The sequence below is a fragment of the Anser cygnoides genome, chromosome 2 (genome assembly GCF_040182565.1).
Source record: "Anser cygnoides isolate HZ-2024a breed goose chromosome 2, Taihu_goose_T2T_genome, whole genome shotgun sequence".
Lineage (NCBI taxonomy): Eukaryota > Metazoa > Chordata > Aves > Anseriformes > Anatidae > Anser > Anser cygnoides.
The window spans coordinates 58702092-58718493 of NC_089874.1; the positions used below are offsets into that span (position 1 = coordinate 58702092).

The window sequence follows — 16402 nt, forward strand, 5'->3', positions numbered from 1 at the left end:
TTTTATACCATGAACTTTAGGAGCTGCGTATACTATGCTTGTGACCGCTTAACAGTAGAAGTGCCGTAGCATCCTCTGAGAAGGTTGCCTGTGAATACAACTTGAAAATTTTCAGGGGTGCACAATGCCAGATTTCTAAGCTGGCTTTTCTCACAGGGAGCATTTTGTATTGCATACCATGGTGTGACCTGGTTTCTCACTCATTTCTGGATGTGATTCATCATTTTGTTAGCCTTGCACAGACTTGAAAATGTAGCTCACTATTGGTTGTATCAAGTGGAGTGGTGCAGAAAGGTACTTTTCTCTGGTTATAATCCAACAGCTCCCAACAGTAGGGTCTTGTTTTGTTGAAGAGGAGGGACTGCCAAGCAGAGGCACTTCTGGTCCTTCTGGTGTGTTTTGTGCCATGCAGAGCGCTCACTGGAGTACATGCTCCCTGGACTGACAGGGAGCATGTGCTGCATGGGACAGCTGGTTGCCCCCATTCCTCCCTGCCCCAAGTCCTGTGACCAAGTGCACTCATGAGCTATACTGCATCGAGAGCTAGTGGTTAAGATTTGGTTTGAAATCTGAAATAGGCAGTACACCTCTGACAAGAGGTGTTTCCTCACCTTTCTCAAGCTTTAGGAGGCTTTATGATTTCTTCAAGACAGCTTCTTTACATATATCTGGACTGATCGGAAAGTTTGCATTTAACCTTGAAATTTGTTCATTTGGTCCTCGTTTCAAGGACCAGTGAGATATACATGTAACTGCATGAGATATGGTGGTTTTGGGTATCACTCAGAAATATTAAATGGTTAGAAATCAGGACTTACCTGAATACCAGGAGGAGGTATGCATGAATGCATCAATGGAGGTAGATGAAGAGAGAAATATTTAGAGAAAAACCTCGATGGAAGTGGTGGGAATGCAAAGTATGCATCTATGCTGCTGCAATTTTTGCTTGGGAGGCCCAGTGATGATTAATATTGAGTAACTATGTGCTCTGCTACTCTGTTACGATAACAGCACAGCTCCTAAAGAGAGATGGAGAAGGCAGTTTCTGACACTGGTCCTGAGAGAAGATGTGAGGTCAGCTGCAGACAGTAAATGCCTCTTGATAATCAGCAGTGAAAATGTCTTTTGCCTTTTTCTTCTGCCTGTGATTATGGAAATGTGACTTTTGTACATCCTTTCCCAAAGTACAGGAATGCATCAAGAAATTATTCAATGTTGTAGATTTCATCTCATGGATAGAATATTCTGGTTAGCTATTACGTGAAACTGAATTGTTTGTCAGTGTGCCAGTGCCATCCGGAATCAAATCCAGTTATGCTGCTCTAGGCTTGCTCCTGATTTTCAGAGAGTATCACTGGGTGATCTGCCTGTAGATTCAACTTTATTTTGTAACTGAGTTGTCCTCGTTTTTATCCTTCCAATGTTCTTGAACTGTAGTTACCTCTCACTTAAGCAAGGTCATCTATGTGTCGTGAGAGACAGAGCCACAGCCAGTAGGACAAAGGCTGTACCAGAATTATGTGGAAATAGATAGTTGTCTCTTTGTGCAAAGGGACTATAAAATTCTTCATTGAATTTAACAGAAGGAGAACAAGAGGAAGCAACAATACACTCTGAATGCTCTTCCATCATTCCTCAAGCTTAATTGTCTTTTGCTTTACTATATGTCGTCTTTTGGAAGTGTTTCTGACTGTAGGCAAGTTACCTCTGAAAGGTTTATAACACTGGATTCCTTTCTAAATGCCTGGGGTTTGAACTCCTCCTTTGAAGTTCCTTTTCCTTTCACACTGAGGACTGAAAGTTACTTGTAAAGCAGGGATGTGTTTGCCATGCACCGAATGACCTCCAGCCCAGTATAAGCATCGGTAACCATCAAAATGCTCCTTCACTGGAGTTGTGCGTGGCCTCTTTAACGTGCTGTCTTGCAGTTTAATATATAAAATCCTGTGGAAGGAAATCAGCCTCTTTTTTAGCTGTTGAACATTGAAGGCATATTGAACATGGCGGAACCCCAGGTTAGCTTCATAATTCTGTGGGTTTTGTGCTGCTGCCATTGGGTCAGACTAGTGAAGTTTTTAGGCAATTCAGATCATTCAAAAGCTGTGACTGAGTCCACGAAAGTTGGAAAATGTTACCAGGGATGTTAGTCCTTTAAGTCTATTTCAGGAATCCCTCAAATTAGCAAGCACTTCCAGATGGCTATTGCATCATTCTAGCTTTTTAGTCGAAGCCATTTTAAGACACTGTTAAATGTGCGTGGTGCTGACCTGCTCCGGTTCCTCACTGCCTGTGAGGATTAACACCCTGCATTTGGGAGAGTTAGTGGGGATGCCTCAGCTTGTTCTTGAGGCAGCTCTAAGCACTCAGCCTCAGCCCCTGCTGTTTCCTAATCCACTGTGCTGGATCAGCAGTTGTTCTGTAGGCTAATTGTGGTATAGATTACTGACAGGTGCACTTACAGGTGGGGTGGTACAGAAGGCACTTAGCAGACAACATCACTGTTAGCCTCACCACTTTCTACTGGATGGTTGCTTTCACCTAACGTTTGATTTTGGAGTTCTTTAGTTCTTTACCTTTTTGGTTATGTTTTTGGTTTGTCTTTAATGCTTTGTATGCAGATGTATTGTTTGGAATAGGGCAGCAAACTATCTTTAACCATTTGAGCTAGGAGGAAGATGAATGTACATTTACTTACTTTGGTAAACATGTTTGTGTGCCTACACATAGTCCTCTTGAAATAATTTGGCATCCAAGCCAGTTGCTGTCTGTGTGGATGGCAGAATTCTTACCTTGTGTAGTGCAAATGCATCGATAGTTCCATATCTTGCAATCACTAACAGAGAATAGCTGACTTTCTGTTGGATGGGAATGTAATGATGGAGGGGCTGAAGTCATGTTAAAAAACAAAAGTGTAAGACCAGTAATGATGTTACTGGAGCTTTTTAAACAAAAACTCATGCTCATTACAGCTTGTTCAGATAGTAAAGCACCTAGGACCTTCCAAAAGGAATTTATTTGGTATTTTCTGTAAGCTGAGGACTTCAAAATCAGCTTATATTGAGTTTTGTGAGGAGTTACATAGGTATAGCAGATTGAGGCTTAAAGCTAAGAAATAGGCTAGCTGGCATTTTATCATACCCTGTAGTATATATTTCTTTTATTATTTTTTCCCCTGTGATTTAACAAATTGAATAAGGAGGTGGGAAATATTCTGTACTTCAAAGATCTTCATGTTGTTTGTATCCAATTAAACATGTGCAGGACTGCTGGAAACCATGTAAAGATGTTCAAAGAGCAAAATATTAAGAAGGGATCAGAAGAGGAAGGAAACAGAGGACTCCATTTTCGTTCTATTCATTACTGAATTTTACTTGCGTGTCTCTGTTCAGCTCTTAAGATACTTTATCACTTTCACAGCAATGTTAGTATTGCATTATATCTCAAAACTGTGTATGGGTATTTAAGTTAGTTTTACTTTCTGGAAGTGGAGACAGGAGGCTTTTTTCTCTTTTTTTGTGTTTGCAGAGCTCATCCAAGTCTGATTTATAGAGAAGCTGAATATGAAGCAAGTAAATGAGGAAGTTTATTTACATAGGAGAAAACATAATACGTGTAGGTTTCAGATGTTTCAAGATCCAAAATAAAAAACTCCAGACATACTTGTGGATCTGCTTTAGATCTGAATATCTGAAGGCATTAATCAAATCTATGTGGAAAACAGCTGCATCTAGAAGAAAACCTAGAATCAATGTCTTAAAAAAAAAAAAAAAAAGCAAAGAAACCACCTGAAAAACAGTAAATGGCTAGCAGCTTTTTAGCATAAGCTGGTTTTCAGCAGCTTTCATGTCTAGTGATTTTTAGATTTGGATTTAATGTTAGGCCCCTTAAGAACAGTGCTGTTAACTAGTGTCTTAGTTCTGGAAAATGACTAGCTAGAAATCCAAAAATTTTTTTCTTGTGTAACATAACAAAAACCACTTATGCTGAGCTCAGAGTGCTGTAGATGAATAGCATGGATAAAAGCAGAGGAGAGGAAAACAAAACACAGGTAGTGTATCTTATCCAGAACAAAATATTGTAAATCAACAAGAGAGACCTCTCATGGACACACCTGCATGTTGGCACGTTGTGCAATATTCCCCACCTCTGATATCTACAAAGAGAGGTAAGTTTTTAGTGTGTCTAGGACATTAACCGATCTGATCTGTTGCCAAATAATTTGAAGATTGAACTGTCCGTCAGCTGTCCTTCCACCAAAGTGACTATACTTGATCACACCGAAGGATAAACAAACAGTTCTTAAGACTCGGGTTTAAAGTGCTCTGTAAATTATAGCAGCGCTGGACTGCATGTAAGTAATTTATGGAAACAGGATTCTCTTGGTGCCCAACTCTGTCTTTAAACATGTTTGTCTAGGACTGCCTTTGCATCATTAAAAAGAGAATTAAAAATTTAAAGTTGCTACAGGAGGAACAATGATTTAGTTAAATCTTACAGAGAGTGCACATAGTAGCTTTTGGACTGTTTTTAAGTTACAGCTCTTACTGTACATCAGTTACCATTGAAGCCACTAGAAGGATCTTCCTGTCACTTCGTAGGTTTGAATCATATTTTGAATGGCAGCCGAATTTTCTCAGCAGTAGTCCTGATTCTTTGTAGCTTGTGTTGATGGATTGTCTGCCAGCCCTCCTCTCTGGCAGGATGGAAGCTAGAGGGATGCGTGTGTTTATCAGGCCAATTGAAATAAATGGGAAGCTAGCCAGTGAATTCAGTAGGAGCAGAACCTGTCCTTTCACAATTAATTTATTTTGTAGTTGGTGACTGCTGATGTGGGCCCTTTTTTTCTTTTTTCTTTTTAACTGTAGCCCCTTCTTTTTCCTTGTATTCTTTCACCCCAAATTATCTGATCAATGTTTCCCTGAGCAATAGCATCAATAAGAGTAGTTCAGAAATATTTATAAAGTACAGTTTTTGACAGAAATGCTTAGTGGCTTTGGTGGCAAAAGCTCTCTGTGATGAGGAAATTAATTGTGCTGCAAAAGGAAAATACATGGATGAAGCAAAGTATTAATGCTTCAAGAGTTTATCTCACCTAGAGAAGCTATGACCTCCATGACAGAGCTGAGAAGTGTGTCTGTGCACCTGCTTGGTGAAGGCACAGCAAAAGCTGTCAGGAGGCAGCCTGTCTTTTCTTCCCACAAACATAACTCCCAGTTACGTATGTTATATAAGCATATGTAAAAAGAATATTTCTCTGCTTCTGGAGCAGAAGGGCAATGCTTTGTCAAAGAAATCTTGTGAGGGGGGGATTTATTTGCTATTATGCTTGCAGCTGCTTTAGCTGTGGTAAGCAAAGCATTAAAGTACAGGCTAGATCTAAGCATAGGCTGAAGCTCCAGTTGTTCAGGATGAGTTAAAAGGATGCTGGGTTGAAACCACACATAGGCAGTTGTTCAGCAGATGGTGTAACTTAAATCACTTGAAACTTTCCTGAGGTTGATTTGTATCGCAGAGCAGCTGTGTGAATGCAGTCAATCTCCTGGTACTCCATTTTGAGACTTTGCGCTCTTGATGAGAGCATTACGTATGGGGGAAGTCCTGATGGCTGGGGCAAGGTCTGTACAGCAGAGTTTGACCTGTGTATCAGTAATTTCTGCAGATATCAAGATCTATTTCTGTTTTAACCACGTAACTAAAAGCTTTTAATGCAGACCCTTTTAACACAGGCAATACTTCCACTTTTGAAATGAGTGCCCTGTGAGCGGTTCAGGGTAATGCACAGCCTTTCAAGTATGGTCTGTGTCCCCATATAGAACGCTTTACCTGAAAATATACCATTATACTTAATAACCATCTAAGCAGTGCTTTCCCATACTGTGAAATCAGAAAAGAAAAGATGTTAAGGATGGCAGCCTGAGAATCAAGTACCTCAAGATTTGCTGCTTGGGCACTTGGACCACAAGAGGATGTGGCATTGTGGCTTGGCTGCAGTGGAAGCAACTAGAAAAGCTCTAGGACAGCGTATGACTGCCTCGTTTCATAATGACTCGATCTGGGTACCCTGGAAATAATTAAACTATGTTATGAAAGTGTCTATCGCCATTTGTAGGAGGAAGTGGTGATAAGGAAAATTTACCTTTCTAATTCTCTAAAGGAGAGCTTGATTTTTTTTAACATATCTTTTATTTTTAAAATATATAATAAGGGCAATATTGAGGAAACTTTTGTTAAGGGCAACTTAGTGTTTGTCTTTCCAAGACTTTTGACAGCAGTGGTCTTAGGTTACTGCCACAGGAATTTGCTTCAGACTGATGTAATGACTTGCACTGGGCTCAAAATAGAACGAGGGGTGTTATCTGCATTACTGTCTTTTTAGGGTGCTGGAGTATTCCTGCTGTTTTTGAGAGTGCCCTTCTATTAGCTCTTCTTTCTTTGCCTGGAATCCGCTCTGGGCATGGTGTTTAGCACTGTATTCACAGGCTTTGAGCCATTGGTTTGGGCTTCATCCTGATGTAAATGAGTTTTTCTAATGGCTTCAGTAACTGTGAACAGAGAATTTAAATGGTCATTTTGTACCTTTGTGGGAAATAAAATCAGAGATACCAGATGTTCTTCCTTGAACTGACTTGTCTGTAGGGTTTTCCATTGGAAACTCAACTTCCTAGCTCCCTGCATCTCTGTTACATAAGAATGTTAATACTGCTTTTATGTACTGATGGGTATTACTGCTGCTACTGTATTCATGTGATTCACAGTAGGCAGTTTTGGTACTTGAGCCTGAGGAAGAATTTTTCGTCCTAGTTTGCCATTTTGCTGTAAGGTCATAAATTAAATTTTTGTACCAACAAAACACTTCAAGTCAGTAGGAGAGTAGATCTGTTAGTTATTGTTTTGCTTTGTCATCTGTGACTAGCTTTTGGTGATTTTTTGTTTTTAATCTCATATCCCCAGGTACAACAGTTGTATTGACAAAACCCCAGTTGTGCAGGGTGCACGTGAGTCTGGAGGAGAAACAGCAACGTTAGAGGAAACTTTTAGGGTATGGTACACCTCTGCTAGGGGAGTTTTCTGGCACGGACACAGGTGGTGCGTGTTGTAGCATGGACAATACCCTGCATGTCTTCTTTCTCTTGCAGCGGGCTGTTTTTCCTGCTGATGGAGTGTGAAGTCTTTGTGAAATTATCGCTCGATGCCCGGCTTCCCCAGAGAGGTCAGAAAGTGCTGAGAGCTGGGTCACGGCCTTGCTGTACCAGTCGGTGGAGATGACCATATGGTGCGGGAGAGAGGGTACTACGAGGGGTGCCACAGCAGATGTTTGATAGCACACTTGTTGCCAAAAGCTTGAAGTGTCAGCCAGCTCCAGTAAGGCAGTGTTAGAGCTGTCCCAGGGGTGCAGTTAAGGAGGAATGCTGCTCAGGTAACATGTATTGTAATTTAGTATTTGCATTCGTACTGAAGTAGCCGTGTTTTGTCAGGCAGACAAATGCATAACAAGACCCAGAGGCTGGACATTGGAGCCAAACATATTCATACTTGAATTAGGGACAGATTTTTAACATGTAGGAGAATAACCAGCTGTTTGGTCATTGAAGAATCCACCTTTCTCGAGCTCCATCAATGTAAATGAAGCTCTGTTGCAGTTTCAAAAGACATACTCCATTTAAAACAAGAATGAATTTTAGGCTGTGTTTTATACAAACAGCCAAACTAGATTGTCACAGCAATCTTTCCTGGCCTATGAATCTATAAATCTGAAGCACTTAGGCCACCAAAGGAGAGACTTCTGTTCTTTTCTGTTTAAGTAGACAGGACAGACAAATGGGAGAAGTGAATTGGTATATCCTGCGGTAGTGCAGCAGGGAGCATCAAGTGACTAGTCTCACCTTCCAGAGCAGGTATCTGAGAACTGGGAGCAGATTCAGAGCTCTTCTGATGAAAGTCAGAAATTCAGAGGACTATACTTCTCCGTATTTGAATATTTTAAATATTAATTATTTTTTTTAAAAAAAAGGAGCTGTAGTACTTGATTGTGGTTCCTAGGCAGCAAGAAAAACTTATTGCAATAAACCTATAGTATGCAGTGTATTGAATTTACTGCTGGTTACTGTGAGCTATCAAAAGCCTTAAAATTATTTCTGTAGATTCTGTCCTTATTTATCTATAAATATGATAATTGTAAATTCCACAAGGAAGAAGAGGCTTGAATTTAGACAGTAGAGGGAATAGCTATGCTGAACTTATACAACATTATGCCCAGCTATTCTGTTTCTTGCGTAGATTTACATTTACTGAATACATTTACAAAAATAAATAGCTATTTTTCCTTTGAGAACAAATCTGGAACTGAGTAAATGTAAGACTTCAGAGTACTAACAAAAGGACTGAACTTTAAAATGCAGTTGTGCAGCCCAAATAATGTAAATTAGAACAGCAGAGAGGAATTGTAAATTCAGGAATCCAGAGGAAGAGCTGGTAATGTTTTGTGTGAAATTATAAACTTAGTTTTGTAGTCTGATCTGTGATGCTGTTTAATTTTCCCTTTTTTTTCTCCTAATGGCAAATGCATATGGAATTATTATTATTGTTTGTAATTATAACAGAAGCTAGAAGGAGCGCCAAATTTTTATTTCTTTTCTGAAGTGGAAGAACCTATTGAAAGAGGAAAACTTGGCAAAGAGAGCGTGCTGTTTTATACCGTGAGGCACTGTCAGCTGCAAAAGTTATCTGTGCAGAATTGTCCTATTCACAGTTTCTCCGACAGCATATGTAACAGACCGTGGAAATACACAGTGGTTATGTTACAGACGCATAGGAAATGAATTTCAATTTTAGGAAAATGTCAAGTCAGTTATCAAGGAAAAAGTATAGGCAGCAGGAGGAAGCGCTGGAATACGTCGCTTGGGAAGATGATGTGTTCCCTGTCATTGGGAGCCTTCCTTTTTTAGGTGTAGACGAAGAGCAATTACCTGGAGACCTGATTCTGGTTTGAGGCAGAGGAATGGACTAGATGATCTCCTGAAGATTTATCTGTACAAAAGTGTAGCAGATTACACATTTGATTCTTAAACATATCTCAGAGTCAGAGAGAGTTTTCTGTATATGTGCATTGGGCACCAAAGGACCTGCTGTTTCTGCAGACCTTTTCACTCAGTTAATCATATTAGTTTCAGCTGGGCTAGTCGAACAAGCAGGAGTTCTTCTTTGGTTTTGAAGGTTTCTGTCTGTAAATTACTAATGCTTTCTTCTGCATTGTGGTAGTGATATTTATCCAAAAGTGATTTTTAGCAAAATCACAGATGACACTGAAAGCATACAAATGTATGAAATGTAATATGAGGAGTCAAGCTCCATAAACTGAAACAAGGACTGAAAACTGTGTGTAGGAATTATGGAGGATTTGCTAGACAGTGAAATATGTATCTGTGAATTCATTTAATCATTTTCCATACTGTTGCTAATTGGCATTTGAATTTTTACAGATTTCAGAGAGATTACCTTGGGAAAAAAACTGTAAGTATACGAATTTTCTTATTCTGTTAGTTTGTACAGTTTATCTTTGGTATTGAAAAGAAGTAGAAGTATCCTATAGAGATAGCAACAGGAGTCCTCTAGGAATCTTTCTCTTGGTGCCCAAAAGGGACTTCAATTTATCAAAAAGAAAGCTTCCTTCAGAAAATGGCTCCTAGTTTTTCTCACACAAACTTGGAGAAATGGGTTTCTGAGGGTAAAAATACACAAGAGAAAGCATCTACAAAAAGTTCATAGTTTAACTCTTATACTGTATACTGACGGAATTAGTTTATTCAGTTTTCATCATGTCACCGTAGAGACTAACGCTGTTGTCAGTGCAGTTTATACAGTTGTTATCTCCAATAAGAATGCATGCCTCAAATTACAGGATTCCCAGTGGTGTGAGGTACAACTGTTACGTACACTCCGTGAAGCATATTCATAGCTGCATTGACAGATGGCTGAGGTGTGGGCATCCAGTCTCTCTTCAGATTTAAAAATCAGAATTGGTAGCAACGTTGTCAAAACATGTCAGTGCTTGAAAGGGTGGTGTGCAGCAAACCGCTGGCTCCACAACACATCTTGGTGCACAAGCTGCAGCTTTGACACACCTGATACTTTTACTGTGCAACTGCATTTGTTTTGTTTTTCAGATGCTATGTATTTAGTTTGAGCTGCTAATCTAGAAGACAGCAGCAATTAGGAAAACAGCTCAGGGCCATATTCTTATTCCTTTATATATCAAGAAGCAACTATCATGAATATCATGAATTCTACTTAAACCTTTGTCTGCAAGTTGGATTTATTTTGATGGTCCTAGGTAGTTATGTCAAATGCCAGTGCTTGGTAGTTCCCAACAAGTATTTCATAGAAATAAAGTACATTGAAATGGTAAGGGAAAGGGGGCCTGGGAACAGTATTTTCTGAACTGCTATATCATAAGTTCCTGGATAGTGTGGAGTAGGAAAAGCCATAGGTTATTTCTGTAGGGAAGGGAATAGGGTTTTCTCTGCCACTGTTCTTAGAGTGGGCTATGACTATAGAGGGCACAGAAGGATAATGCAAAAAAAAAAAAAAAAAAATGGAGCAAGATGCAGAAATAAGTACAAGTAGCTACTAAATGATATGCAGACTTGAATTTATTTGATGGATGCCAACAGTCTTTTTTTTTTTCTTTTAGAAATGACAACACCCTGCCTGAGAGGACAAAGAAGGCATTTCATTCTTTAGGGGCATAAAACTAGTTTTCCTAATTATTTGTGACATTTTGTCATTCATGCTATGAGCTTCCTTGGAGAATAGAAGTAAATAGCCAGTCTCCTGTGAGGGTGAAACATGAACGGAATGAGTGTAAGGTTTGAAATGTGCTCACGTAGGCACCAAATCCTAAAATGGTGTTGGAGTTCCAGACTAAGACAATGGGGAACAGTGCAAGATAACTAGGGTAAGTTAGAGGGGCAGACACAGTAAGTTTCTCTGGATAAAGTATGCACAAGTCTAAATCAGGAAGGGATTTATATGCAGCTTTATAATTCTGAAGCTTAATTATTAGTTAAAGGCTGAACACTGAATGGATGACTGCTGTCTTATTTAAGCATCCTCAAGTCCTCACAGAGTATTTGTGATGGAGGAGGTAGATGACAAAATGCTCGGGAGTGTTTGAGGCAGGAATAGCTTCATCTTGTACAGAGAATTCCCCTGGCTGGACCTAGCACTTTCATGGCATCCTGCTTGACACGGAAGTATTCAGAGCTTTGCAGAGGTGTATCTTATAGCACTGACAGTCAACAGAAGCAGTAGCAAAAGAAGCATGTTTGCCAAACAGTTATTTTGCAGATCCATACCTTTATATGGGAATTCAAAGGTAGATAAACACATTATTTAGAAAACATCCCAATTCTGTTCCCATGATCTATGAGCTTGATACTCATTGTAGTTCTTGTCCTAGTTTTCTGCAACTTTTCATGTATCAGAGAGGGTTTTTTCTGGCGTTCTGGCTGTTCACTGAAGTTCGATGTTTTTTAGCTGTTCCATACAAAGTTGTACTTTTGTTCTTCATAGCCACTAAATTTATTTTTGGCCTTAAACATTAATGTTGCTGGCTATTCTACTCTAAGAAGGGCCCTGTGTTCAGTGACAGAAACAATAGCATTTTTTCTGTTTATTCATTTCCAGTTCTCATGAAACTGAAGATACTTGAATCCCTTTCCGGAGTCCTATGCAGTGTAATTTGGGTGGTTTTAACCTTGCTATTCTTCTGTTCCCCATCTGTAAAGTAGAGACAGTGGTATTTTTTTTGAAATATGCTACTGGAGAGCTCTGAGGTTTAGCTAGTAATAATGGTATTGATATAGTTGTTTTTTTAATGTATATATTAATTACAGATTTCAAGATAAGTCTTCTTTGTCAGCACCTGAAGGACAGTCCCTGAATGCTTTCAGCAAGGATGATGTTGATGTTTCTTAGGTTGTAGCCTTTGCATCTGTTAGTCTGAATGCCACCATCAGAAGCAAAGCAGATGTAGTTGAATAGATGTAGTATAGGGAAAAGTACAGGTCTACCGAAGGTTTTCTTTTTTGTTGTTGTTTGTTTGTGATTCTGAGACAACCTGTTGATCACATTGTTTTGTCTGCTGTTTATAGTTCATGGAACAGCAAGTTACGAATTCTGCAACAAAATCGCAGGAAGAAGTGTTTTGTTTTTGTTTTGTTTTTTAGGGGAGAGGAGTCAGAATTTTACAGTGTTTAGGGGCTAATTTAAGAATTCTGTCTCTTTTCAGAAGGAAAAGGGCCATTGTGGAAACAAAGCTGGCCATGGATGGGCTGATGGTATTTCATAAAATTGTTTCAATAAAGCTAAAAAGTTCTGCTTTTATGAGAGAAGCAAACAGGGAGGATTCTTGGTTTTGGTATGGTATAGTGCTAAATGAGAAGTCTTTTCAAGTGACCTTTATGTTAACATTAATCTATCTTAACCTCTTTGGGGAAGCTGTATTATCTGATTGTCTTCTATGTGTAAAAATTTGCTATACCATTCTTTAGCAACTTTTTTACTTTTCAGATGGATATTCATGTTATTAAATTAATGATACAGTTATGAACAGGACTCTCTTTTTGGCGTTTAAAACAACCTCACAATATTAAAACTGCTTATACCATTTGTTTCATCTAAAAAAAAAATCTGTCAATCACAAATAAAAATAGGATTGAAGGATTGAGATTAGAATTCTTGTATTGAAAGCCATGAGTTTTAAATAATGTCTTTCCTATTTAAGAGTTCAGGTGCTGTGAGCTGATGCATCAGCAGAATCTGTAGCATCTTTTGGATGTTCCGATTCCCAGTCCTTTCAGAATGAGGCGGTGTATGTGGAAGTAATTGGAAAATAACCTTGAAGGTTTCTGTGCCTATTTGAGTGTGAATGGATGTACATCAGATCTAATTGGGTCTATGGAGGAAAACATGAATGTCAGTTGCTTTTTACCAAATGCATCCAGATACTTTTGAAATTGGGAATGGGGTCCAGTGAGCATACAGCCAGCTTAACATCACCTTACTGTCTTGTCTCTTATTTTTGTCCCCTGTGATGTATGGCATTTGATTTTTTTTTTTTCCTTGAAGTCAAAGAACTGGAACTAGGCATTGCAACTCCAGTGCTTGCTTAGATAATGTGTCCAGAAGAGCTGGTGACACTGAACTAATTTGGAACATTTAATTAAAATAGTGTTTATTTCACCTTTCAGTGGGTTATAGGGTTTCACTGGTTAGATCATATAGCTCTTTCATTTGTTGGAAACTTGATGAACCCTTCAGTGCCTTCTCTGGCCTATTTTTTTTTTTAATTGTAAAACTAGACTTTATCAAAACGTATTGGATGTGTGAAATGCGCACCTGTTGTCAAAGATGACTCTATGTGGAAGAATCTCTCCAGCTAAGTTACGCTTGGGTGCGCTTGTTATGTACACTGTGTTCATTCTTGGTGGGTGCTGCTCTGCTGGGTTTGCAGGGCCATTGTGAGATGTGCTGTGTCTCAAATCTTTTCTGTCTGGGTGACTTCTGTAGAAATACTTCTAAAATTCCATCCGTGTGCCCTTGTAGTTTGGTAGGAACTGCTAAGTTTCCCTGGGGATCACTGAAGTTGATACAAGGAATAAAAAGGGTATTGCCTAGGAGTAGCATCACTGAGTCAGTAAAGTCTCTGTGCTGAAGAGGAAAGATCCACCTTGCTTTAAAATTTGTTTGGGGAATTTGGAGACAAATAACAGTTTGATATTGTCCACATGAGAAAGTTTATTTAAAGGCATGAGCTACACTGTGTAAGTAAACTTTTATAAATCCCTTTACGGACTCTGTTTTGTGGTATGAAAGCAGCTTACTCAGTCTAACTTAAATGCATCCCTAAGAAAAAGAGCTTAAATAAAACCAAAGTAAACCTAGTGGGAGCTGCAACAAGGGAGTCCATGCAGCTTTTTATACTAATATAGTTAAGGTGGTTGAAAATAATACATTCAAGATAGCAACTCAGCATTTTCTTGGAGACAGTCCCTTATCGGGAGTGGAGAGATGAGAGACAGGGCTTCCAGCATTAGCATTCATGACATGGAAATCGGTTGCAAAATCATTTAAGATCTCATTTTGGCCCTGGTTTGAACAGGGGAGTGGAATTTTGGAAACTTTGCATTCATGGCTTGCCACTGGCAACTTAATGATTTGAGCAACTGTCTTCTTCCTTTTGGTCTCTTGCTTTCCCTTTCTGTGAAATAGAGATCCTTTGAAGCATCTTCTATGCCTTGCAGTGCTCAAAAAAGCGTGTATGATTCAACAAAGATGTGGTCAGTGTGTGAAGCAGCATGTGCTCATGGAGGTTTCTGTGTAGATTATGCTTCTGCTCTCAGAGTTTGTTATAATGTTTGCTCAATGTTAGCCTTATTTTCTTTCAAAGTGAATATGTTTGGTTATTTTGATTAGTCTTTTTGGTGAATCACCATAAATGTAGTAACTTCTTTAATATTTTAATTACTTCTTACAGGAGCGAGACAGTGGAATCTCCTGTTTTTTGGTGTTTTTTTTTGTTTTTTTTTTTTTTTTTAGTAAAATAGATATGATCCTTTAAGGGTTTCTTTACAAGTATTTCTTCCAGAGTGTTTGCTAGAGTTACTCAAACTTCAGGAATTGCCATGTAGGATCCAGGGTGTTATTCTCACTTGGCTTGCTGGAACTTAAATGTACAACTGTCATTAAATGTAATCGGTTATGTGCTTTAAAATGTTGCATGTTGTAACATTATTATCTTTAACAGCTATTATCATTATTCAGTTGTTAGCGTTCAAGTCACCAGAAATGCTCTGTCTTTGGAAATGCTGTCTATGCACGGCGTGGAGGTGTCAATAATCCCAGAGTGAGTGGAGGAGGATTTATATCATGCCAGTGCTCTTTATATGAAACATTATGCTGATACCGCAGCACTCCTGTCAGGACCTGATACTGTCTCCTTGTGTGTCGCTACCCTGTATTGGATGGGCAATTACCAGCCTTCTCAGAATTCTGCCCATACTGCTTGGTGTCCTGTAGATGTTAGCTGAAGTGTTCTGGTTTATATGTGATGGAGAGTGGCAAGGTAATTTCGATACTTGTGAAGAGTGAGGCTTTATCCTATCCAGACCTGATCTTTATAATGCTTAGAATAAGTGTATAGGCTGGCTAATTGGAGAGAACTGAAGAGCTAATTTCTGAGAAAATACTTTCTCCTTTCCTCTTGAGAATGCACTTGTCAACACTTCGTTATTAAGCAGCTATATTTTATACAATGTTATAGGTTTGCTTGATGGTATACAGACAATGCCCCAAGTTGTTAAAAGGCTAAACTAGCAAGGAATGCTTCTGAATACCATAAGAGGGTATCTTTTCTTCCTTGCATTGCATGTTCTGCATTTAAAGAACTTGGTTTTAGCCTGTTTCTTTCTTGTTTAGTTCATTGTCTCTCCTGTACTTGCCCTTCTGTCTCCTCATGTCTGGAAAATTTCCTAAGGAATTCCACACTTTCTACATTATGTTATTCTGAGCACAAGCAGCACCCACACTTATATGAGTGGTTTGATGGCTATTAAAAATGTAAGTAAAACTTTTTATTTGCAATTTATTGCATTTTTTTTATTTGAAATATATCCTGAAAGATGAGACCTCTAGGCTAGTAGAAAACATGTTTACCGGTTCTTATTGAAACAGTTCACATATGAGTTTGACAAAAGTTAAGATATTGAGGATAAACTGCGAGAAGGGTGGGCAGGGCAAGGAGGCACGTAATGAAGGTGAGATGACTGCAGTCCGCACTGAGTAGTGATCACAGCATGCAACCTGCCTAAATGCAATTTTGTGTCTGTAGACATTGTGGCACCAGATAAATTTAAAGAGATTTTTTAAGGATAATGTATTGTGAGCTTAAATCATCCCACCGGTGGGAAAACTAACTGAAAACACTGAAAATCCAGATGCTCATGCTGATCCTTTGGACTGAAATTGTTGCTTGACTTCCATAAGGAACACAATAAAAAGATGGGCTGACATTTTATTGCCGACTAAGGAGCCAGGAGTGGAGAGGTAAAGACAGTGCCATCTAATTGCTTAGTAGTGGGATGGGTCCTTCAGAAGTAGTCTGAGGAGAGGGATAATCAGAGGATCTTTAGAGTTTGGGAAGAAGATATGGAGGAAAATGGAAAGAAACAGAGCAAAGAAATGATAAAGGAACATTTGGAAAGCAAAAATAATGAAACGAGACACATGAGGTCTGATGGGTGACTGCATGTCAAGAAGAATTTGTTGGCAACATGAACTAGAGTCTTGAGACGGTTCAGTACTCTGTCTCTAGCACAGTCCTTTCTGAACCAGGGAGCATGAA

General features: G+C 39.0%; 1 protein-coding gene across 17 annotated transcripts in view; it reads left to right on the forward strand.

Moving 5' to 3' along the window:
• The window catches only part of TPK1 (thiamin pyrophosphokinase 1), a 325524-nt gene that overhangs the window by 2525 nt on the left and 306597 nt on the right, over window positions 1–16402 (forward strand). For 2 of the 17 annotated variants that reach the window (XM_066992169.1, XM_066992170.1), the window contains exon 2: window positions 9480–9510. The exons of 13 other annotated variants lie outside the window; for them this stretch is intronic. The gene's annotated coding sequence lies outside the window, so the exon portion shown is untranslated. Of the gene's footprint in view, window positions 1–6951; window positions 7040–7136; window positions 7211–9479; window positions 9511–10690; window positions 10955–16402 lie in introns of all 17 variants that reach the window. 2 more of the 17 variants (XM_066992168.1, XM_066992171.1) reach the window with 2 other exon arrangements.